Source organism: Podarcis bocagei, assembly GCF_964188305.1.
Source record: "Podarcis bocagei genome assembly, chromosome: 2".
Classification (NCBI taxonomy): Eukaryota; Metazoa; Chordata; class Lepidosauria; order Squamata; family Lacertidae; genus Podarcis; species Podarcis bocagei.
Genome location: NC_138126.1, coordinates 2,034,533 through 2,057,904, shown reverse-complemented (window position 1 = coordinate 2,057,904; position 23,372 = coordinate 2,034,533). Strand labels below are relative to the sequence as shown.

Here is a 23,372-nt window from a genome sequence, read left to right as displayed (position 1 = left end):
TGAAGCTCTTTCCACACTCCATGCATTCAAATGGTTTATCCCCAGTGTGACTCCGTTGATGAATTCTAAGGTGTCCACTCCCACTGAAGCTCTTTCCACATTCCATACATTTAAAAGGTTTCTCCCCAGTGTGAGTCCGTTGATGAATTCTAAGGTGTCCACTCCTACTGAAGCTCTTTCCACACTCTATACATTTAAAAGGTTTCTCCCCAGTGTGACTCCGTTGATGAATTCTAAGGTTTCCACTCCCACTGAAGCTCTTTCCACACTCCATACATTTAAAAGGTTTCTCCCCCGTGTGACTCCGTTGATGAATTCTAAGGTCTCCACTCTGACTGAAGCTCTTTCCACACTCCATGCACTTAAATGGTTTCTCCCCTGTGTGACTCCGTTGATGAATTCTAAGGTGTCCACTCCCACTGAAGCTCTTTCCACACTCCATGCATTTAAATGGTTTCTCCCCTGTGTGACTCCGTTGATGAATTCTAAGGTCTCCACTCTGACTGAAGCTCTTTCCACACTCCATGCACTTAAATGGTTTCTCCCCTGTGTGACTCCGCTGATGAATTCTAAGGTGCCCACTCTGACTGAAGCTCTTTCCACACTCCATGCATTCAAATGGTTTGTCCCCCGTGTGACTCCGTTGATGAATTCTAAGGTATCCACTCTGAGTGAAACTCTTTCCACACTCCATGCATTTAAATGGTTTCTCCCCTGTGTGAGTCCGTTGATGAATTCTAAGGTCTCCACTCTGACTGAAGCTCTTTCCACACTCCATGCATTCAAATGGTTTCTCCCCTGTGTGACTCCGTTGATGAATATTAAGGTGTGCACTCCCACTGAAGCTCTTTCCACACTCCATACATTTAAAAGGTTTCTCCCCAGTGTGAGTCCGTAGATGAATTCTAAGGCTTCTGCTAGTAGTGAAGCTCTTTCCACACTCCATGCAATTAAATGGTTTCTCCCCTGTGTGAGTCCGTTGATGTCTAAGGTGTCCACTGTCAGTGAAGCTCCTTCCACACTCCATACTTTCAAATTGTTTATGTTCTCTCTTTTCACACTCCATGTCTTTAAATGGTTTCTTCGTTAGTCCCATTGGACATGGCCCACCAGAATTCTGACTGCCTTCTCCATTGTCTTCTTTCGATGGGGTGGGGAGAAAATCCTATTTGTTTTCTAGGAAGAGAACAAAGTACTATTACAGTTAGCACCTGCTCTTATTTTAACGTCTTGTACTATCTCTCCATATGTTCCAAATTTTTAGGAAAGGCAAATGAAATAATTTAAAATAATAGTAACGCATCATCAGCCTTTTATAACCCTTAATTATTGTTAATGAAGCAGCATTATCTTAGAATACGGTTGAACTGTGGACCTTACGTTTTATAAAAAGTGGTTTCTCACAGGAACGGAAGCTGCTCTATGTTCCATGAACCTGGCCAAGATTCATCAGAGTCCACCATCAAGTTCATCATGAAGTTCTTCATCCTCTGCACTATAATCCTCCACCCCTTGGGGCACATTTTGTCCCCTTCGACATCTAGATCTTTATTCATCACCTGCACAGTCCCTTTGGCCTCAGGAGGTCCATACTGACCATTTTGGGAGACCCATATATAAGTCTAGTGACAAGGCTTGGTGCTTGTGGTCGGTTGAAGGAGTGCTCAGTTGGAGAATGTTCTTGGGGTTGGACCTCCATCTCTCAGCCTTGCATTATGGAATGGAGAGAGCTGGAGATGCAGAAGGAAAGCAGCTGGAGCCTGACCGCTGGGATGCCCAGATTGAGATACCCACCCCAATTATGATTTATAATAATTATATGCCACCGGGTCTCGCACCTGCCTCCTGACACTGGCTTATCTTAGTGGAGATTCCCTGTCCAGGCCTCTCTCACTGTTCTTCCTCCTTTGCCCTGGGTGGCCAAGGGCTTCTGGATATTCTAGCTCTGTTCCAACTGGTAATTATTTATTAAATTTGTATACCTCTCTTCATATGAAGATCACAACATAAAAATATGTGTGACACTGAAATAGTATTAAAGGTGAATAACACTGATTGTTGGAAAGAAAAGAAAGAAGATGAAACCCATGGTGTGTCCTCCTGAATGTAAAATAATAATAATAATAATAATAATAATAATAATAATAATAATAATAATAATAATAATGAAGTGTAAAGAAGAAACCAATCTTCAAATCAGTTTCATATTCCCTGGCTGTATTTCTCAGCCATGATTGTGACTCAGAATCTTAGCCACACTTTTTTCCAGAATATCAACTGGATCTCTTTGTAATAGGAGCCAGACATCCCTGGGATTTCATCCAGATATTCCTTTAGTGTGGGCAGCAGCAGCGAAGAAAGGAAGGAAGCAACTTTGGGGGAAACGATTTCCTTCAGAAGGTCTTCCCCAGCGGCCAGCAGGGTTGATAAACTGCTCAGTGTGGACACCTTGGATTTATAGTGTTATGGTCTGGATACCAATCACAATCCCTTGGAAATGTATCAAGAACCCTTAAGATCCAGTTCCACCAACTCCCAAGTAACACTGAGCCCTAGAGGAACCTTCTATGCTGAGTTGAGGCATCTCTGGCCCTCCAGATGTGGTTGGACTCAAAGTACCACCTGCCCAAGCAAGGATGGCCCATGGCCAGGGAGGATGGGAGTCTTATCTGGTGGGACACACTTTCCCCTTCTTCCCCCTCCTCTGAAAGTGCGGAATGGGGGAGGTGGGGCACATTGACGCAAGGGGGACATTGACACCCCAACAATATTTCAATATCGAGAAATGATATTTGTGTCGCGACATCACCCAAATGTGCCTATACATGTGTGAGTAGAACAGTTGCAACTGTGCTGGCCGCCAGTTAGCCGGCCAACAACAGCCCTGCAAAATAGTCCAGAGTTGCTGCGCGCTTTTGGGACTTGGAAGAGTAACTTACGGCAACCCTAAAGGGCAGTCCAGTGTCGAAATTACAGGGGCCTCTTTTAAATAGGGGCTGGTGTTTGAACTTGGGCTTTGCTAAGGTTACGGAAGGGGGGCACTTGTGTGAGAGCAGGTTTCTTTGGCCGTCTCCCCCTTCCTTGCTTGCCCCTTCTGCTTTCCCATGGCAAGTCCAGCCGAATTCGACTATGGCGTGTGGTGCATATCTCCGCCTTCAGACGGAGGGAGCCAGGCAGCTTTCCGGGTCGTGTGCCCAACTTTTCATGAGCTGATATTAAATCCCAAAAGAACTACAGCTGCTTGTTACAAAGGGAGGGGGCCAATTCCGGTAGGTTTATGATATTAACTCTTTCCATGCTCATTTCTGATGCTCAGAAGCAGGTGACCCTTTCCTAGACCTTCCTGATGACATTCTCAGTCTGACACACAGTATTTACACAGAAACACGGATCAAACACAAAAAAACCCTTCACATAACTCCCATTCTAAAATACACTGAGACTATTTTATAACATATCTCCATTATAACACACAAGTTCTAATTAAGTCCTAATATTTACTATCCCTAAACATTGAGCACCACAGACCAATAATAATAATAATAATAATAATAATAATAATAATAATAATAATAATAAAATTTATTATTTTTACCCTGCCCAGCTGGCTGAGTTTCCCCAACCACTCTGGGCGGCTCCCAATGGAGTGTTAAAAACAGTAAAGCATGAAATATTAAAAACTCCCTAAACAGGGCTGCCTTCAGATGTCTTTTAAAAATAAGATGGCTGCTTAATTTCTTGACATCTGATGGGAGGGCATTCCACAGGGCAAGCGCCACTACTCAGAAGGCCCTCTGTCTGGTTCCCTGTAACCTCACTTCTTGCAATGAGGGAACCGCCAGAAGGCCCTCAGTGCTGGACCTCAGTGTCCAGGCAGAACAATGGGGGTGAAGACGCTCCTTCAGGTATACAGGACTGAGGCCGTTTAGGGCTTGAAAGGTCAGCACCAACACTTTGAATTGTGCCCGGAAACGTACTCAAATATTCCTCTGCAGTAAAGGAGGCAAATGGAAGCCTTCCCATTTTCTTTGTGCTTACGAATACTGCCTTAAGGAGGGATGAACAGGGTGGGCCTGTGACCTGGATTCAGGAAATTTACCATCACAAAAGAATGGCCAGGCTGCCCAGGTAATGCAATTAGTGACCATTAACAGGTATCCTTGAGGACAGGTTTTTGCTGTGGACCGCCTCCTGTGATCTATTCCTGCTGTAGAAAGTCTCCTTCTGTATGATATGGGGGGGGGGGGTCTTGGGTGGGCAATTTGAAAAGACTATATAAGGCCTTGCACACCTCCCTCCTGGTTGTGGTGAGGGGGGGACATTGTTGCAATAGCGTAATAAAGACCAGGCTTACTAGCCGCTTTGCTTCTCCGTATTCTCTGCTTGGCCTCTGTTATTTTCTCCTACCTATATGGAACCCACTTAAGGACTATATGGGCTCTTGGATACCCCATAAGGGGAAAGGAACAGGTTTTTCCTTACAACAAAGGTCGTAAGACTATGTTTGGTTGGCACGCTTATTTATGGCAGGATAAAACTAAAACACACAAGAGCTCTATGAATCAGGTTATTCAGAAAATCCTTTTTACAGTATGGGATAAATATAATAATCCGCTGGAAAGAAAAACACCTCTTTGGCTCCAACCCACAAAAGCAACAGCTTTTTAAAAAATGCAATACGGAAGAAGCAATGGGCAACTTACAGAGATCTTTTGGACTTTTCGGAAGAAGAAATAAAACTGAATAAACAGGATGAGGTGGGAGGTGTGGTGGCGGATTGGTTTCAATACCATCCAATCATCTTGTTTGGACAAGATAAAGGGAGAGGTCTTTGGACTGAAAGTTCACAGTTTGAAAGAGATATTATGGCGAGGAAAGAGAAATTGTTTCCCAAATTTCAGGTAGAAAATTGTCCAATCTGAAGAAATGTGCATGCAAACGAAAGCTCATCCCCAGAACAAGCTCAGCTGGTCTCTTGGGGACCCAGCCAGGCGCCCCACGACCCCAGGGAGACTGGGGAATAAGATGTGCTGGAAGGGGCGGGGTCTCTGTCGAGGCTCCTCCCCCTTTTCCATTAACCCTTCCCTGGACTCCCTCTCTCCCTTTCCCCAGCCAGGCGCCCCCAGGGAGAATGGGGGGCCTCAGCCCCACCCCCAGCCCTGCTCGGGGTCCTCCTTCCCCTTCCCTCTCTCGGCCCCCCAGGAAGGAGGAAGGGGAGTCTGGCGGGGCTGCTGCTGCTGCTGCTGCCCAGGAGACCTTGCAGGTCTGGGGTCCCCCCTTCCCCCCCCCCTGGGTCGGGGCCTGGATCGGGGCCCCTGTCGACGGGCCCCAGGGAGGGCGCTCTCCTTGCGGGGGGGTCTCTTCCTCCTCCTCCCCCCTCTATTCCCCCCCTTCTCTCCCCCCCCCTTTACCTCTTGGTCCTCCGCCTCCCTGGCTCCGGATTAGTCCGCTTTCCTTGTCTGCAATAGAAAGGGCGGGGGGGGGGTTCTCCACTGACGCCCCTCCTCCCCTTTCCTGGAAACTTCCGGCACATTCAGCAGCGACACTTCCGGTTCCTTTTGGGATGCGCTTGCCCCTAGAGCTACGTCTATAGAGCAGCCCCTCCCTGTGTTGGGATGGGAAGAGGACGGGACGGCGCTGCCTCGGGGGCTCCATGGGGGCCTGGCCCCCCTCCTTCCTCCTCCCCACAGCAGGGGGCGAGATGGCTGCGGGGGGGGCATCATATCTGGGGGGGACCTGGGTTTGCGGGGAGAGAAGGAGGGAAGGGCTGCCCCTCCCCCTGTGGGTCAGGAGAGCGGGGGAGGGGCTGAGTGAGGGGGAGGGAAGGGCTGCCCCTCCCCCTGTGGGTCAGGAGAGCGGGGGAGGGGCTGAGTGAGGGGGAGGGAAGGGCTGCCCCTCCCCCTGTGGGTCAGGAGAGTGGGGGAGGGGCTGAGTGAGGAGGAGGGAAGGGCTGCCCCTCCCCCTGTGGGTCAGGAGAGCGGGGGAGGGGCTGAGTGAGGAGGAGGGAAGGGCTGCCCCTCCCCCTGTGGGTCAGGAGAGTGGGGGAGGGGCTGAGTGAGGAGGAGGGAAGGGCTGCCCCTCCCCCTGTGGGTCAGGAGAGCAGGGGAGGGGCTGAGCCGGGGAAGCCAGGGGGGGTCCCTCCCCCCCCAGCCCAAGGGGGGGGGGGTCCTCTGTGAAGCCCAGAGATGGACCCAGCCTCGGGGGGGGGAGAGACATGGGGCTGCCTGAGAGAGAGAGAAGGGGCGCTTCCTCTCCTCCCCCCTCCTCCCCCCAGGCTCTCCTGCGCCCAGAGACCCCCTTGGCCCGGCAGGGAGAGGGTGGGGTCCCCTTCCGCCATGAGAGGAGTGCCAGGGGGTTGTGAGGGGGGGGGAGAGAGAGAGAGACCCCTTTCGGCCCCCCTCCCAAGAGGGTCCCCGTCGTGTCTCAGAGGGGCGAGAGAGGAGGAGCCCCTCCCCCCGCTGCAAGGGGGTTGTGACGGGGGGGGAGAGAGAGACCCCTTTCTGCCCCCCTCCCAAGAGGGTCCCCGTCGTGTCTCTGAGGGGCGAGAGAGGAGGAGCCCCTCCCCCCGCTGCAATGGGGTTGTGAGGGGGGGGAGAGAGACCCCTTTCTGCCCCCCTCCCAAGAGGGTCCCTGTCGTGTCTCTGAGGGGCGAGAGAGGAGGAGCCCCTCCCCCCGCTGCAAGGGGGTTGTGAGGGGGGAGAGAGAGAGAGACCCCTTTCTGCCCCCCTCCCAAGAGGGTCCCCGTCGTGTCTCTGAGGGGCGAGAGAGGAGGAGCCCCTCCCCCCGCTGCAAGGGGGTTGTGAGGGGGGGGGAGAGAGAGACCCCTTTCTGCCCCCCTCCCAAGAGGGTCCCCGTCGTGTCTCTTAGGGGCGAGAGAGGAGGAGCCCCTCCCCCCGCTGCTGCTTCCCCTCAACGACTTTTCCCGCCTTTTCCCAACTTCCCGCCCTTCGGGATCTGAGCTTCGCCTCAGTTTCAGGCGCCGAGGAGGCAGATTCCCCGGGATCCCTGCTTTCTGAGTGGATTGCTTCTCATTCGCCCTGATTTCTGCTCATATATCTTGCTTTTGGAGCTTCTCTCTGCTTCTATATAAAAAGCCCCTCACCACTGCCCGCATCCCATACAGTATGTTGTTACGGAAAAATCTGGGTGCGGGGTTACTCTGCCACCCAGCTCATTGGACTAAGTCCGTGAGTCCCTGCGGAAGAAAATGAGCTCAGCCGGACGCAGGAGCAAACTGCAGAAGATCCAAGTTTATTGCGCAACAGGTTCAAGGCGAGATTGAACCCAGAGAAAGGGGTGACATGAACTTTTGAAATTTCCCTCCATATCCCAGAATACAGTGCATGAAACGTCACGAATACATTATGGGAAGGTTGGGTTTCACAAGTTACATCATGAATATACTTTACACGTCATGAATACATTATGAAAAGGTGGGATTACATTAATTAGCATTTTCGGATGAGGGAGGGGGGATATGCAGAGCGGGAAATATACATAGATACACATTTATTGAGTACCGGTGGTGGCAAGACAATGGGTCAGAGATAAGAGCCGGCTGAAGATTTCGGGGCCCCCAGTCAGCAGCTCGGGAGAACCGCAAGCCCCACGTTGCGGCGCCAACTGTTACGGAAAAATCTGGGTGCGGGGTTACTCTGCCACCCAGCTCATCGGACTAAGTCCGTGGGTCCCTGCGGAAGAAAATGAGCTCAGCCGGACGCAGGAGCAAACTGCAGAAGATCCAAGTTTATTGCGCAACAGGTTCAAGGCGAGATTGAACCCAGAGAAAGGGGTGACATGAACTTTTGAAATTTCCCTCCATATCCCAGAATACAGTGCATGAAACGTCACGAATACATTATGGGAAGGTTGGGTTTCACAAGTTACATCATGAATATACTTTACACGTCATGAATACATTATGAAAAGGTGGGATTACATTAATTAGCATTTTCGGATGAGGGAGGGGGGATATGCAGAGCGGGAAATATACATAGATACACATTTATTGAGTACCGGTGGTGGCAAGACAATGGGTCAGAGATAAGCATCGTCTGCCACCTAATATTGCCTAGAGGGAAGGTTTGGCGAATTAAGAAGTTCTTGCGTACGTGACCTGCCGCTTCGGGGATTATGGAAGTAGGGATAGCATCATGGAGTCCACGGGGAACTGAGTTGAATGACACTGAGAGCGAAGAAATCGGAGTTACGGTTGATTTTATATCAATTTCTAAAGATTTCAATGATTTCAAACCAATTCTGTACTATAGGGCAAAAGCAGAAACAGAATGGATACATTGTAACAGGAGGTCCTTGGCTAAAGCGGGGCCATAGGAATAAGCGGGGCCTCGGATGTTCTTAGAAGGAAGGGGGAAAGGAGCCCCCCCCTTCCATTCCGTAACAATGTCAAAGTCTGATTTCTCCCCATTTGCTGTTTATAATTCTTCCTCCAGGACTGTTCTTCCTTCCTGCCAGTGTCACTTCCCAACTACAGATAGGTAGCCGTGTTGGTCTGCCATAGTCAAAATAAAAAAAATCCTTCCAGTAGCACCTTAAAGACCAACTAAGTTAGTTCTTGGTATGAGCTTTCGTGTGCATGCACACTTCTTCAGATACACTGAAACAGAAGTTGCCAGATCCTTCTATATAGTGAGAAGGTGGTCTGAACAAAGACATTGGATTGTTATCTCATTATACATGACTAAGCCATTTTTCACCTTCTCGCCCCTTGCCTTTTCCTGTAAGACCTATTGCAGTCGTTAAGAGTCGTCAACAGGCTCATCTCAGCTATCTGCCAATCTCCCATTCCCACCACCCTTCCGAGTAACACCCCTCCCCACCTTCTCACTATATAGAAGGATCTGGCAACTTCTGTTTCAGTGTATCTGAAGAAGTGTGCATGCACACGAAAGCGCATACCAAGAACTAACTTAGTTGGTCTTTAAGGTGCTACTGCAAGGAATTTTTTTATTTTGACTTCCCAACTAATAATTCTTCCCTCCCTGTCCTTAAATAGCTGCTTGGGGTCTAGTTTGGGGCCTGCATAAAGAACCTCGTCTCTTTTTTCCTTTTCGCTGTAGGTATAAATTCATAGCCAAAAGCCTTATTGATACACAATTTTCCATCCGATGCCTGCTTACTCGGGGGTAAGTTCTACTCTGCTCCCATGTGCGGAGCCAGCAGTTCAGGCAGTTCTGCTAGCAGGAGGCCAAAGGACCCAGAGTGGTTTGCAACCAGGTGGTTTCCAAATGCTGCCCTTTTTGATACGTTTCCATTTATTCTTTTGTGTGGGGACTGGCCAGATTGAAACCCCCCACCCCATTCAAAAGAAAGACTAGCAAAAGATTTCATAGAATCATAGAGTTGGAAGAGACCACAAGGGCCATCGAGTCCAACCCCCTGCCAAGCAGGAAACACCCTCAGAGCACTCCTGACATATGGTTGTCAAGCCTCTGCTTAAAGACCTCCAAAGTAGGAGACTCCACCACACTCCTTGACAGCAAATTCCACTGCCGAACAGCTCTTACTGTCAGGAAGTTCTTCCTAATGTTTAGGTGGAATCTTCTTTCTTGTAGTTTGGATCCATTGCTCCGTGTCCGCTTCTCTGGAGCAGCAGAAAACCACCTTTCTCCCTCCTCTATGTGACATCCTTTTATATATTTGAACATGGCTATCATATCACCCCTTAACCTCCTCTTCTCCAGGCTAAACATGCCCAGCTCCCTTAGCTGTTCCTCATAAGGCATCGTTTCCAGGCCTTTGACCATTTTGGTTGCCCTCCTCTGGACACGTTCCAGTTTGTCAGTGTCCTTCTTGAACTGTGGTGCCCAGAACTGGACGCAGTACTCCAGGTGAGGTCTGGAGTTGGGCAGAAATCTGTGATCCAGACATGCCCATGTCAATCACACCTTGTTTTAACATCCATCTAACACAAGGAAAAGAAAATATCCCCCCATCATCACGGAGGTCCACTTGCGAGGGTCTTCTGGCAGTTCCCTCACATTTACAGGGTACCAGGCAGAGGGCCTTCTCGGTAGTGGCACCCTCTCTGTGGAACACCCCCCCCCAATATCAGATGTCAAAGAGAGAAAGAATTCCGTACCTTTTGGAAGACCTCTGAAGGCAGCCCTGTTCAGGAGCAGGGCGGAGATCTCTCAGAAGTGGAGGCTTTGCGCTGAGAGATCCGCTGAGGAGCGGCTGGCTGCCTTCAGGTGGTGCAGAGGCTCTCAGATGCAGCCTCCGGGCTGCCTCCACCTGCCCCAACCCCAGCAACTATTCAGCCTGGCTGCCTTCACGGGGTTGCAGGGGCTCTGAAGCGGAGGGGGGGCTCCTTTCAAATTCGCCCTTGAGGGGAGTGCAGCCTCAAACCCCTCAACGGAAAGGGTAATGGAGCCTGCCCCTCCCCAGCTCAGCAGCCCCGATCCAGCTCCTCTTCCCGTGCAAGCAGCAACGCTGCCTAGCGGAGCAGCCCCATCCCATTCCTACTTGCCACCCGGCCCGCCTTCCCTCACAAGGAAAACAGAAGTCTGGCACTCAAAATGGAAGTTATACTCAGAACAGAGCATGTTCGGCTTCCAAAAAAAGTTCCAAAACTGGAACACTCGTTTCTGGGTTTGAAGAGTTCAGGTTGCAAGCAGTTTGAGAACTAAGCTGTTTGAAAACTGAGGTACCACTGTATTTATTTCCCCCAATTACAACTGTATTTATTTTTTTTTTTTTTAATAAATTTTTATTGGTTTTACAGCATTTTTTTAAAAAGAACAAACAAACACAAAACAAAACAAACATACAAAATACTTTCAGAGATATTTTCATAAACCTCTTTTCTTGGACTTCCCCATACCCCCCCTCTCTGCATCCCAGTGTCCATATTTGAACTAGCAACTCCCAGTTGTTACTTTCTAATCTCTGTCATCTTAGTCCTCCTTTATTATCTAACCTTGTATCCCTGTATCCTGTTACTTCTAGCAACCACAACATTTTAACATTCATTGAGTTTGTAGTAGTCCTTAAGATAGCTCTTAAATTTTTTCCATTCTTCTTCCACCATCTCTTTACGTTGGTCACGGATTCTGCCTGTCATCTCAGCCAGTGTCATATAGTCCATCACTTTCATCTGCCATTCTTCCAGAGTAGGTAAATCTTGTGTCTTCCAATACTTTGCGATGAGTATTCTTGCTGCTGTTGTGGCATACATAAAGAAATTTCTATCTTTCTTTGTCACCAATTGGCCGACAATGCCCAAGAGAAAGGCCTCTGGTTTTTTGGGAAATGTACATTTAAGTACCTTTTTCATTTCATTATAGATCATTTCCCAGAAGACCTTTATCTTCGGGCATGTCCACCAAAGGTGGTAAAAAGTACCTTCAGTCTCTTTACATTTCCAACATTTATTATCGGGCAAATGATAGATTTTTGCCAGCTTGACTGGGGTCATGTACCACCTGTATACCATTTTCATAATGTTTTCCTTTAAGGCATTACATGCCGTAAATTTGATACCGGTGTTCCATAACCATTCCCAGTCATCTGACATAATGTTATGTCCAACATCCTGCGCCCACTTAATCATAGCAGATTTAACTGTTTCATCCTGTGTGTTCCATTTCAACAGCAAGTTATACATTCTAGATAAATTCTTAGTATTGGGTTCTAGCAATTCGGTCTCTAGTTTTGATTTCTCCACTTGGAAACCGATTTTCCTATCCTGTTTAAAAATTTCCATTATTTGGCGATATTGAAACCAATTTTCTACTTTGTGCTTCAATTTCTCCTGACTTTGTAGTTTAACCTTGTCTCCATCCTGTTCTAAAATTTCCCAATACTTCGGCCATCCGACCTCCATATTGAGTTTCTTCACTGCTTTAGCCTCCACTGGTGACACCCATCTAGGGGTTTTATTTTCCAATAAGTCTTTGTATCTTATCCAGACATTAAATAATGCTTTTCTAACAATGTGATTTTTAAAGGTACTGTTAACCTTGTCATACCAAAGATATGCATGCCAACCAAAAGTATTATTGAAGCCTTCCAGATCCAAGATGTCTGTATTCTCGAGGAGCATCCATTCTTTCAGCCAGCAAAACGCTGCTGCCTCATAGTACAATTTTAGGTCCGGCAGGGCAAAACCCCCTCTTTCTTTAGCGTCAGTCAGTATTTTGAATTTAATTCGGGGCTTTTTGCCCTGCCAGACAAATTTCGAAATGTCTTTGTGCCACCTCTTAAAACATTCCATCTTATCAAGAATCTGCAAGGTCTGAAACAAAAATAACATTCTAGGCAACACATTCATTTTAATTACTGCAATTCGGCCTAACATTGACAGTTTCAGATTTGACCATATTTCTAGATCTTTTTTAATCTCTGACCAACATTTTTCATAATTGTCCTTATACAAATTAACATTCTTAGGTGTTAAATAAACCCCTAGGTATTTGACTTTCTTAACCCAATTACAACTGTATTTATCCCCTCCCCCCGGTGGTGATTTTCTTGAGTCAAAATGAGAGTACTGTAGGGATCAGATGGGATTACCATGAGGAATTATAAAATATACATCAAGCCATTGTGTCCACAATGAAGACATTGTGTTGACTGGGTTTGATATATTGACGATAATTTCTGATTTAATCCCATAAGATTCTACATTCGTGTCCTTTTCATGCCCTTTTCCCTGTTGCCCATTTCTCCTGTCACGTACACAGCCCAGTTGCTTCTTGCTTCGCCAGGCAGGCATCCTGGGCCATAGAGATAGTGGGCAAGTTTCTTTGAAGTAGGTTTCTATATGGTAATCTTAGGATGTTAATCTTAGGGCCAGGAAACAGATCTCACATGAAGGTGATGGTCAGGGCTGCCACCCAGTCCCAGCTCACATAGGACCACGTCAGCCAGCGTTCAGGTTAAAAGAGTCTTTATTGGATTACAGGTTCCATTTCCAAACTGCAATGTGCAGCCCTACTTCTTCTAGGTCAGAACGACGAAGACCCGTCTGAGTCTCCGCCTCTAGCGCACCAGCTTAATACCCTAGCCTTGCTCCACCTCCTGTGCCTTTCCTTCCGTCTCTGGGTCCTTCTGCCCCCCTGGGTCTCTTCCTTCCTACTCTCTTCTGACGCGGACCCCCCTGACCCTTCCGCCTCCTTGCGGCGGGCTTTGGGACCTGGCTCACTCTCTGGGCTGCTTACTGCGCCAGCTTCCGCTACATTTGAACTTGGCGCGCGCGCCCAACTCTCTACCTTCCTCTTGATCGTTTCATCGCTCCCCGAGGTGGGCGTGACTACTCCTGACTCATGCCCTCCCTCCTTCTGAAAGCCTCCGGAACCCGATATCTGGTCCCCTTTCTCCCCGCTGCTCCCGGCTGGGCACGTGGGTCCCGATCTCCAACTGCTGCTCTCTGATCCCTCTCTGGACCCTTCTTCCTGGGGTGTCCCCCTGCTTTCCCCCCTTGCTCTGACTGCTGGCGCTCCCTTCTGGGAATCCTCGGACTCACTAGACAGGCTCGGTGATCTCGGGTCGTCATCCCCACTCATCCTTCCTTCGTATTCCTCCCCCTCGCTCTCTGTCTCCTCCCTTCTCTGCGTCTCTGCTCCTGAACCCCTGACATCCATCCCCCCCTCGAAGCCCCCCCTTCCCCCCTCCCCGCTTTCAAGGGTGGTTGCTGGGTGCTCCATCATCACGGGAGTGAATGCCGGATACAGTTCGCTCCCCGTTGCTGGCCGCCAACTGAAGACCTCCGAGTCTTCCTCCTCGCGTTCGTCAACGGTGATCTGCTCCGCCTCCATTTCAGTGCCGCCGTGCTCGAAACCAAGATCCTCCCCGCAAACGTCCATGTCAGTATCTGCGTCTGTCGCTGGACCTGGCATCTCCTGCCACTTCCGGCGCCACTGCTCCTCTGGCCGATCGTCCCACCAATACGAGTTGTCGGACGCCGAACCCTCCGGTGACCCCTCTGGGGAACGTGTGCGCGGTGCGGGCTCCCCGTCCGAGTCGAAGCCATGGAACGTGCTGGAGGAAAGCGTGGGCGTGAACAACCAGTCGTCGAAGAAGCCTGCTGGCATGGGTCTGTGTGGGAAAAGGGCATGAAACTCGTCCTTGAGCAGGGGTTCCTCCAAAGCGTAGTCTGGCACCCAGCTATTAGCGCTGGCCCGTGTACCCTCTCTTGCTAGGAGGTATTCTACTCCGTCTTCCCCCCATCTGGAGTCCAAAATCTCCGTGACTTCGTTGATGGGGTCCTGCTGTGGCAATCTCCCCGCCTCCGTCCGCTCCGAATACTGACTCGGTGCCGTTCCTGGTTCCTGGAACCTGTGCGGTGCCCTGTAGGGAGTGAGCACCGACCTGTGGAACACCGGATGCATCCTGGAACCCTCCGGTAGCACCAGCCTGAAAGCCACCGGGTTGATCTGCGCTTCGACTCGGTATGGACCGAGTTGCTTGTGCCCCAGCTTCCTCTTGGCTAACGATCTGGTCGGCACTGCGTGGGCTGCCAACCAGACCCAGTCTCCCACTCGGATCTCCTCGCCAACTCGCCTGTGCTTGTCAGCTTGCACTTTGTATGCGTGCTTCGCTAGCTCCAGCTGCCGTCTGAGTTGATCGTGGACCTCTTGCAACTCAGATGCGAAAGCGTCCGCCGTCTGCGGTTCCCCTTCCCCCACCCTGTCCAGTCCCGGGAAGGTTCTGGGATTCCTCCCATTGTTGGCGAAGAACGGCGTCACCCCTGTGGACACGTGTTTCGTGTTGTTGTAGGCGAATTCGGCGAGCGGCAGGTAATCCACCCACATCGCAGGCTGTTGATTGGCATAGCATCTCAGGTACTGCTGCATGATGGCATTGACCCTCTCCGCTTGCCCATTGGTCTGCGGGTGTCTCGCTGATGTCAGGTTGATCTTGACGTTCAGGAAGCCCATCAGCTTCTGCCAGAAATTCGAGATGAACTGGCGGCCGCGGTCGGACAGTATAGACCGCGGCAGCCCGTGCACTTTGAACACGTGATCTATGAACAGTTTGGCTGTTTGTTCTGCCGTGGCCACCTTCGCACACGGTATGAAATGTGCCATCTTGGTGAACAAGTCCACCACCACTAGTACAGCTGTCTTGCCTCTCGAGCTGGGTAGATCCGTGACAAAGTCCAGGGCCACTCTCTCCCACGGTTCAAACGGCGTTTGCAGCGGTTCCAGCAGTCCCGCCGGTGGTTTGTGCACCGGCTTGGCCCTCTGACAGGTGTCGCACCTCGCGACGTAGTCCGCGACTTCCCCTCTCAATCTGGGCCACCAAAAGTCCCTTGCGACTAATTCCACCATTTTTTCTGTGCCAAAGTGCCCGGCCGTGGGTGCGTCGTGCAGCTGCTGCAGTACCCTGGCGCGAAGTTCGTCTCCCGGCACGTAGATGGCCCCTTTACGTAAGAGCAAGCCGTCTCGTATCTGGAACTCGTCGCCCTTCGCCGTGCCCTTGTGCACCTCTGCCATCTTCGCCTGCGCGAATGAGTCGTCCTGCAACGCCCGCCGCACCGCATCCAGGTCTACTGTGGCTGAAGCGCACGCCCACGCTGTTGGCGCGAAGATGTGCATGGCTGCCGCTGGCGTCGCCTCCTCGAGGTATTGCGGTTTTCGGGACAGTGCATCCGCCATGATGTTGGTGTCGCCTGGGACGTACTCAATTCGGAAATTGAAGTCAGCAAAGAACTCCGCCCAACGTATCTGCCTCTGGTTCAGGAACTGAGCCGTGCGCCAGTGCTCCAGATTCTTGTGGTCCGTGCAGACCTGCACCGTGTGCTTGGCGCCGATCAGGAAGTGCCTCCACGCCTTGAAAGCTGCATGAATGGCAAGCAACTCCCTATCCCAGATGGTGTAGTTCTGCTCCGACTTGCTCAGCTTTCTGGAGTAGAACGCTCCCGGCCTCCAGACACCCTGCTGGTCCCTCTGCAGCAGGACAGCTCCCACTGCTCTATCGGACGCGTCTGTCTCTACCCGCATCGGTCTGCTGGGGTCGATATGCAGCAGTTGCTCTTCCGATGCGAAGAGACGCTTGAGTGCCTGAAAGGACTGCTCCGCCTGCTCCGTCCAGATGAATTTCTTTTTCTTGGAGCTTAGCGTGTCCGTAATAGCCGCCGTCTGCATCGCGAACCCCTTGATAAACTTGCGATAGAAGTTGGCGAATCCGACAAACCGCTGGACCTCCTTCCGGTTGCGCGGGCTCTTCCAATCCAACACCGCGCGAACCTTGGCGCTGTCCATGGCTAGCCCCTTGTCCGACAACTTGTAACCCAAGAAATCCACCTCCTTCGTGTCGAACTGGCACTTCTCCAGTTTGGCGTACAGTCTATGCTGCTGCAGCCTCTTCAGCACCTCCCTAACGTCTTGGTCATGTGCCTGCTGCGATTCGGAGAATATCAGGATGTCATCCAGAAAGCAGACGCACTTCTTGTAGAGGAGTCCCGCCAACACATGATGCATGAAAGCTTGAAAACAGTGAGAACCGTTTTGCAATCCAAACGGCATCACTCTGTATTCGTAGGTGCCCAGAGGCGTGAACATGGCCGTCTTCCACTCATCGCCCTCCCTCATGCGGATGAGATTGTACGCCCCTCGCAGGTCCAACTTGGTGAACACGCGTCCCTTGCGCACTGTCGCCAGCAGGTCGTCAATCCTGGGCATGGGGAAATCAGAGGGCTTGGTCATCTTGTTTAAGAGGCGAAAATCCACCACCAGTCTTTTTTGGGGCGTGTCCTTCTTCTTCACGAAGAAAACAGGACTGCCCCCTACTGCCCTGGACTCCCGGATGAAACCGCGCTCCAAATTGTGATCTATGAACTGTTTGAGTTCCTGTAGTTCGTCCTCAGACATGGAATACAGCTTCCCCTTCAGTAGCGTCGCCCCTGGCAGGAGGTCAATCTTGCAGTCATATTGCCTGTGCGGTGGTAGCTTGTCTGCATCTTTCTCGCAGAAGACCTCCAGAAAGTCTGCGTACTTGTGGGGGACTGCTTGCAACGTTCCCAACTGCAGTTGTGATTCCTCCTCCTCTCCCTCCTGTCTGGGCAGGATGCAGTGTTCTGCGCAGTAAGAGGAGCCGAAGATCAGCTGTCTCTGGTACCAAGCCAGCGTTGGACTGTGCCTGTCCAGCCAACTCATGCCCAACACAATGGGCGTGTCCGACAGTCGGGTGACATTAAAACTGATGACTTCCCTGTGGTTACCAAGTCGCATCACCATTGGTGGCGTCTGCTTCACCACCTGCCCCCCTAGCAACTCTCTGCCATCCACTGTGACGACTTGCAGGGGCAGAGTGGCAGGCAGTAGCTGTATAGCGTGCTGCTCCACAAAATCCTGCGCTATAAAGTCTGCGTTGCTTCCAGAATCCACAGAAAGCGGCACTTCGATAGTGACGCCATCGGGTAGCTGGAGAGATGCTGTGAGCTGCACTACTGGTTTGGGTGGGAGGGGGTCCGTGGGTTGCAATATCGCTGGGGACTGCTTCACTGATGCGTCTGGCTGGGCCCCAGTGCCTCTGTCTCCAGCCAGACATCGTTGTTTCCCTGCTGGGGTTCGCTGTATTGCGTGGCCGCTTTCACCGTTGCGGAGGCTGCAGTGTGCTTGGAGCTCCTCTGGGGACACTCTTTCGCCAAGTGTTGAGAGCTGTCGCATATGTAACACTTCCTGGTCCCTCTAGGAGGTTTAGTCTTGACTGCCGCCGGTGCAGGGGCTCTGGTAGCTGACTGAGCCCTGGCGCCTCCCACCTCCATAGGTTCCACTCCCCCTCCTGGCGGAGGTGTGGATTGCGCACGCGCTGCTTCCCTTGGAACGAAAGAGAAACTTCTCGCTGCTTCGCGCCCTCCACGTCCTTCATCTCTGCACCATGGACGTTCTTCCAGCCTCACCCCCACAGTCAGCGCCCTTTGGACCACCTCCTGCGTGCTCCGGGGCCTCTCCCCCCTCGCAATTTCATCCTTAACAGCAGAGCTCAGACCCTCCCAGAACAGGTCCCTGACTGGGGGCGAATCCCGGTCCCATTCCAAGGCACTGACCAGCGCAAAAAAGCGGGCGTGATACTGCCGGACGCTCGCCCTCCCTTGTTTCAGTCCATGAATCTCCCGTCGGGCAAGATCCACATCAATGGTAGATAAAAAGCACGCATCCATCGCTTTGATAAAGGCATCTGCACTCTGAAGCGCCGGATCTTTATCCCTCCACAAATTGCGTAGCCACGCTTTTGCATCCCCATGCAAATGGGATAGTATAAACCCCACTTTCTCTTCCTCATCTCTAAAGTCTTTTGCCAGCAGTTGCAGTGCGCACATTACGTCTGCTCTAAAATTGGGGTACTGTTGTAAATTCCCATCGAAGTGAGCCACAAGCCCTCCTGCTCTCCGTGCCAACCCAACCCCCTCCGGTCTGGGTCCTGGCTGCCCGTGCTTAACCAATGCTTCAAACCTGGCGTGGAGATCTCTGTAGGCGGCTGCCGCATCCTCCTCCCTTTTCTTGGATGCCAGTACCTCCGCATTCAATTGGGTTACTGCCTGTTGCAGCGCTGAAATTTTCTCTGCTTCCGTCATCTCTGCCAACCGTCGTGAGCTTGCTCCCAAACACCGATTTCCTCATCTAGCTGCTTCTGTCTCCGCTGCGAGGTATCAGGTGTCAGAAGCTTTAGAGACGGGTCTTACTGTCAAGGCTGCCACCCAGTCCCAGCTCACATAGGACCACGTCAGCCAGCGTTCAGGTTAAAAGAGTCTTTATTGGATTACAGGTTCCATTTCCAAACTGCAATGTGCAGCCCTACTTCTTCTAGGTCAGAACGACGAAGACCCGTCTGAGTCTCCGCCTCTAGCGCACCAGCTTAATACCCTAGCCTTGCTCCACCTCCTGTGCCTTTCCTTCCGTCTCTGGGTCCTTCTGCCCCCCTGGGTCTCTTCCTTCCTACTCTCTTCTGACGCGGACCCCCCTGACCCTTCCGCCTCCTTGCGGCGGGCTTTGGGACCTGGCTCACTCTCTGGGCTGCTTACTGCGCCAGCTTCCGCTACATTTGAACTTGGCGCGCGCGCCCAACTCTCTACCTTCCTCTTGATCGTTTCATCGCTCCCCGAGGTGGGCGTGACTACTCCTGACTCATGCCCTCCCTCCTTCTGAAAGCCTCCGGAACCCGATATCTGGTCCCCTTTCTCCCCGCTGCTCCCGGCTGGGCACGTGGGTCCCGATCTCCAACTGCTGCTCTCTGATCCCTCTCTGGACCCTTCTTCCTGGGGTGTTCCCCTGCTTTCCCCCCTTGCTCTGACTGCTGGCGCTCCCTTCTGGGAATCCTCGGACTCACTAGACAGGCTCGGTGATCTCGGGTCGTCATCCCCACTCATCCTTCCTTCGTATTCCTCCCCCTCGCTCTCTGTCTCCTCCCTTCTCTGCGTCTCTGCTCCTGAACCCCTGACAGTGATAATGATCCGCTGTCCTCCTGGCCATCCTCCTTATCATTTGTATTGCTTGTTTATGACCTCCGGGGTTGCTAAATGCTCTTCTTTGTCTACCCCAGAAATATTTGTGCTTAATTAGTTTTAGTAGTTTAACTTTCTCCCCACGTGGGTATGTGGAAATGCTCAGAAGAAATCTGATTAGTTCTTACGAACGCTCTGTAAAAAGTTCTTGTGTGAATAAAACGGCCTGGGCCGGGGGCTGTGGGAATCGGACAAGCACCGAGAGACGATTATACGCACCCTTCCCAGAGTCTTGCTGGTTCAAGCCTCTGTGTGTATTCTTATTAATCAGAGTTCCATCCTTCCTTTACTTTGTGAACGGAACAAGTACCCCCTAAGCATTATTTTTTAGGAAAAAAAGCACTCAGTTATACCATAACATTACAGATCAATGGAAAGACAATTTAATGAAGAACGTAAGGAAATAACTTTTATGAAGGATTATTTATTACAGCAGTAGTCATAAAGAAGAAATGTGAAACAAACAGAAAAAAATTAAATATACAGGTAGAATTGCCATGTTATAGTAATAATAATAATTTCTTATTTATACCCCGCCCATCTGGCTGGGCCACTCTGGGCGGCTTCCAACAAAATATTGAATTACAATGCATCAAACAATAAAAGCTTCCCTAAACAGGGCTGCCTTCAGATGTCTTCTGAAAGTCTGGTGGTAGTTGTTCTCTTTGACATCTGGTGGGAGGGTGTTCCACAGGGCAGGTGCCACCACAAAGAAGGCCCTCTGCCTGTTTCCCTGTAACTTGGCTTCTTGCAGGGTGACAACCGCCAGAAGGCCCTCGGCACTGGACCTCAGCGTCCGGGCAGAATGTGTCGGATTCTCAGGCCGCAGTCAGAGGTAACTGGCCACACTCCAGGCATTCGGCTTGAGATCCTTGTTGACCTCCCCATCTGCGTCTCCCGGCAGGATACAGGCAAGGTCACTATCGGCAATCCCACTCAGCGTGAGAGGGACACACCTCTCCTCCCTCCTCCCTGCTTCCCTCAGGGAGGGGAAAGAGACAGACAAAAATCTATTTACATGTCTTTATTTCTGTCTTTGCAGCAGTACAGAGAAACACGTCTGCACTCTCCAGACTCCAACAGTAGAGAAGATAAACTCCACCCCTGTACTTCCAGTACAGGTCAGATGACACTCTGAGCTAACATCCAGTGCTCAGTACAGTGAATAGACTGCCGCTTTGTTCCCATGGTACAGTCCCAAACATCAACATCCTGTTTTGCTTTGCAGACACCTGCAGCTCGCTCTTGCGTTGCTGCTTATTCCTGACAGAATGATGGGGGAGGAGACGCTCCTTCAGGTATACTGGACCGAGGCCGTTTAGGGCTTTCAAGGTCAGCACCAACGCTTTGAATTGTGCTCGGAAACATACTGGGAGCCAATATAGGCCTTTCTAGACCGGTGTTCTGTGGTCTCGGCGGCTGCTCCCAGTCACCAGTCCAGCTGCCGCATTCTAGATTAGTTGTAGTTTCCGGGTCACCTTCAAAGGTAGCCCCACACAGAGTGCACTGCAGTAGTTGGAACTTTGTGAGGAATAAGTGGGTTTTGTGTTGCAGTTTGGGTACTCAGTCTGGAAAAGGTTTGCCATCACTGCCCTCGGATCATGTCCAGTTGCAAAGGTGAACGGAGGCTTTCCACCCCCAGGGCCCAGAGGTGGCTCCTGCCTTGGGGCAGCTGGTGGATTTGGAGGAAGCTGACCCTTAGCACTCTGGGTTGGGGACCTGCCTGAACCTCATTCCCCATTATACTCATCCTTACGGTTTCATTTTGGGGATAGCATTCTACACACACTTGTGTCACCATGGTTCCCGCCCCCCAGCACATTGCTTTCAGATGCTCTGGTACGGCCCCTTCTTCCCTATGCCCCCTTCCCTCCTCATGAAAGACCACCAATCTCAGCTCCATTTTGAGCAACTCTCTATTCCCAGATACAAACATTTCCAGCTCCCTCCACCAAACACCAACACCAGCTCACTCTCAGTCCACCCTCATTCAGCAGCAACACAATTCATTCACATTAAATATTATATTATGCTTACTCTTGTGAAATGTGAGCTTCATTACTTTAAATAAACGTCTAGACCACGTTACAAACAACAGAAGCTAACATACGCTGCATGGAATTAAGACTGATTTCCTGTTATTGAGGTGAAAGAAAGTGTCGACTTGGAGAGAAAAAGGTTCTACTCTCTAAAAAGTGTTGCATAATAACCAAAGCAGGATCCACACTCCTTCTAGTTAAACCCTTTCTCTTCTTTAATTGATGGCCTGTAGGTGTTTCCACTCTTACAGCTCTTACCCCTGGGAGTCTTTTGATGGTTTGTAAGACTTCCACTACAGCTGAAGCTCTGTCCACTTCCCTAGGACTTATATGGTTTCTCCCCTGTATGAGTTTGTTGATGTTTTGTAAGAACTCCACTTGCACTGAAGCTCTTTCCACACTCCATACATTTAAATGGTTTCTCCCCTGTGTGAGTCCGTTGATGAATTCTAAGGCTTCCGCTAGTAGTGAAGCTCTTTCCACACTCCATACATTCAAATGGTTTCTCCCCAGTGTGACACCGTTGATGAATTCTAAGGTGTCCACTCCTAATGAAGCTCTTTCCACACTCTATACATCTAAAAGGTTTCTCCCCTGTGTGACTCCGTTGATGAATTCTAAGGTGTCCACTCTGACTGAAGCTCTTTCCACACTCCATGCATTTAAATGGTTTCTCCCCCGTGTGACTCCGTTGATGAATTCTAAGGTGTCCACTCTGACTGAAGCTCTTTCCACACTCCATGCAATTAAATGGTTTCTCCCCTGTGTGAGTTCGTTGATGAAATCTAAGGTCTCCACTCTGACTGAAGCTCTTTCCACACTCCATGCATTTAAATGATTTCTCCCCTGTGTGACTCTGTTGATGAATTCTAAGGTCTCCACTCTGACTGAAGCTCTTTCCACACTCCATGCATTTAAATGGTTTCTCCCCTGTGTGAGTCCGTTGATGAATTCTAAGGTCTCCACTCTGTCTGAAGCTCTTTCCACACTCCATGCATTTAAATGGTTTCTCCCCTGTGTGAGTCCGTTGATGAATTCTAAGTTTTCCACTCCCACTGAAGCTCTTTCCACACTCCATGCATTTAAATGATTTCTCCCCTGTGTGACTCCGTTGATGAATTCTACGGTGTCCACTCTGACTGAAGCTCTTTCCACACTCCATGCATTTAAATGGTTTCTCCCCTGTGTGAGTCCGTTGATGAATTCTAAGGTCTCCACTCTGTCTGAAGCTCTTTCCACACTCCATGCATTTAAATGGTTTCTCCCCTGTGTGAGTCCGTTGATGAATTCTAAGTTTTCCACTCCCACTGAAGCTCTTTCCACACTCCATACATTTAAAAGGTTTCTCCCCCGTGTGACTCCGTTGATGAATTCTAAGGTGTCCACTCTGACTGAAGCTCTTTCCACACTCCATGCATTTAAATGGTTTCTCCCCTGTGTGACTCCGTTGATGAATTCTAAGGTCTCCACTCTGACTGAAGCTCTTTCCACACTCCATGCATTTAAATGATTTCTCCCCTGTGTGACTCCGTTGATGAATTCTACGGTGTCCACTCTGACTGAAGCTCTTTCCACACTCCATGCATTTAAATGGTTTCTCCCCTGTGTGAGTCCGTTGATGAATTCTAAGGTCTCCACTCTGTCTGAAGCTCTTTCCACACTCCATGCATTTAAATGGTTTCTCCCCTGTGTGAGTCCGTTGATGAATTCTAAGTTTTCCACTCCCACTGAAGCTCTTTCCACACTCCATACATTTAAAAGGTTTCTCCCCCGTGTGACTCCGTTGATGAATTCTAAGGTGTCCACTCTGACTGAAGCTCTTTCCACACTCCATGCATTTAAATGGTTTCTCCCCAGTGTGACTC

General features: G+C 50.4%; 3 protein-coding genes across 3 annotated transcripts in view; 1 reads left to right on the top strand and 2 right to left on the bottom strand.

The window, feature by feature from the left end:
• The window catches only part of LOC308578706 (uncharacterized protein), a 120,670-nt gene extending 114,945 nt beyond the window's left edge, over window positions 1-5,725 (bottom strand). Inside the window, exon 1 of the mRNA XM_081179173.1 lies at window positions 5,412-5,725. The gene's annotated coding sequence lies outside the window, so the exon portion shown is untranslated. The remainder of the gene's footprint in view (window positions 1-5,411) is intronic.
• The window catches only part of LOC308580498 (uncharacterized protein), a 332,166-nt gene that overhangs the window by 212,185 nt on the left and 96,609 nt on the right, over window positions 1-23,372 (top strand). The gene's annotated exons all lie outside the window — the stretch shown is intronic.
• LOC308580947 (uncharacterized protein) overlaps window positions 1-23,372 on the bottom strand; it is a 182,794-nt gene that overhangs the window by 114,945 nt on the left and 44,477 nt on the right. The window lies entirely within an intron of this gene.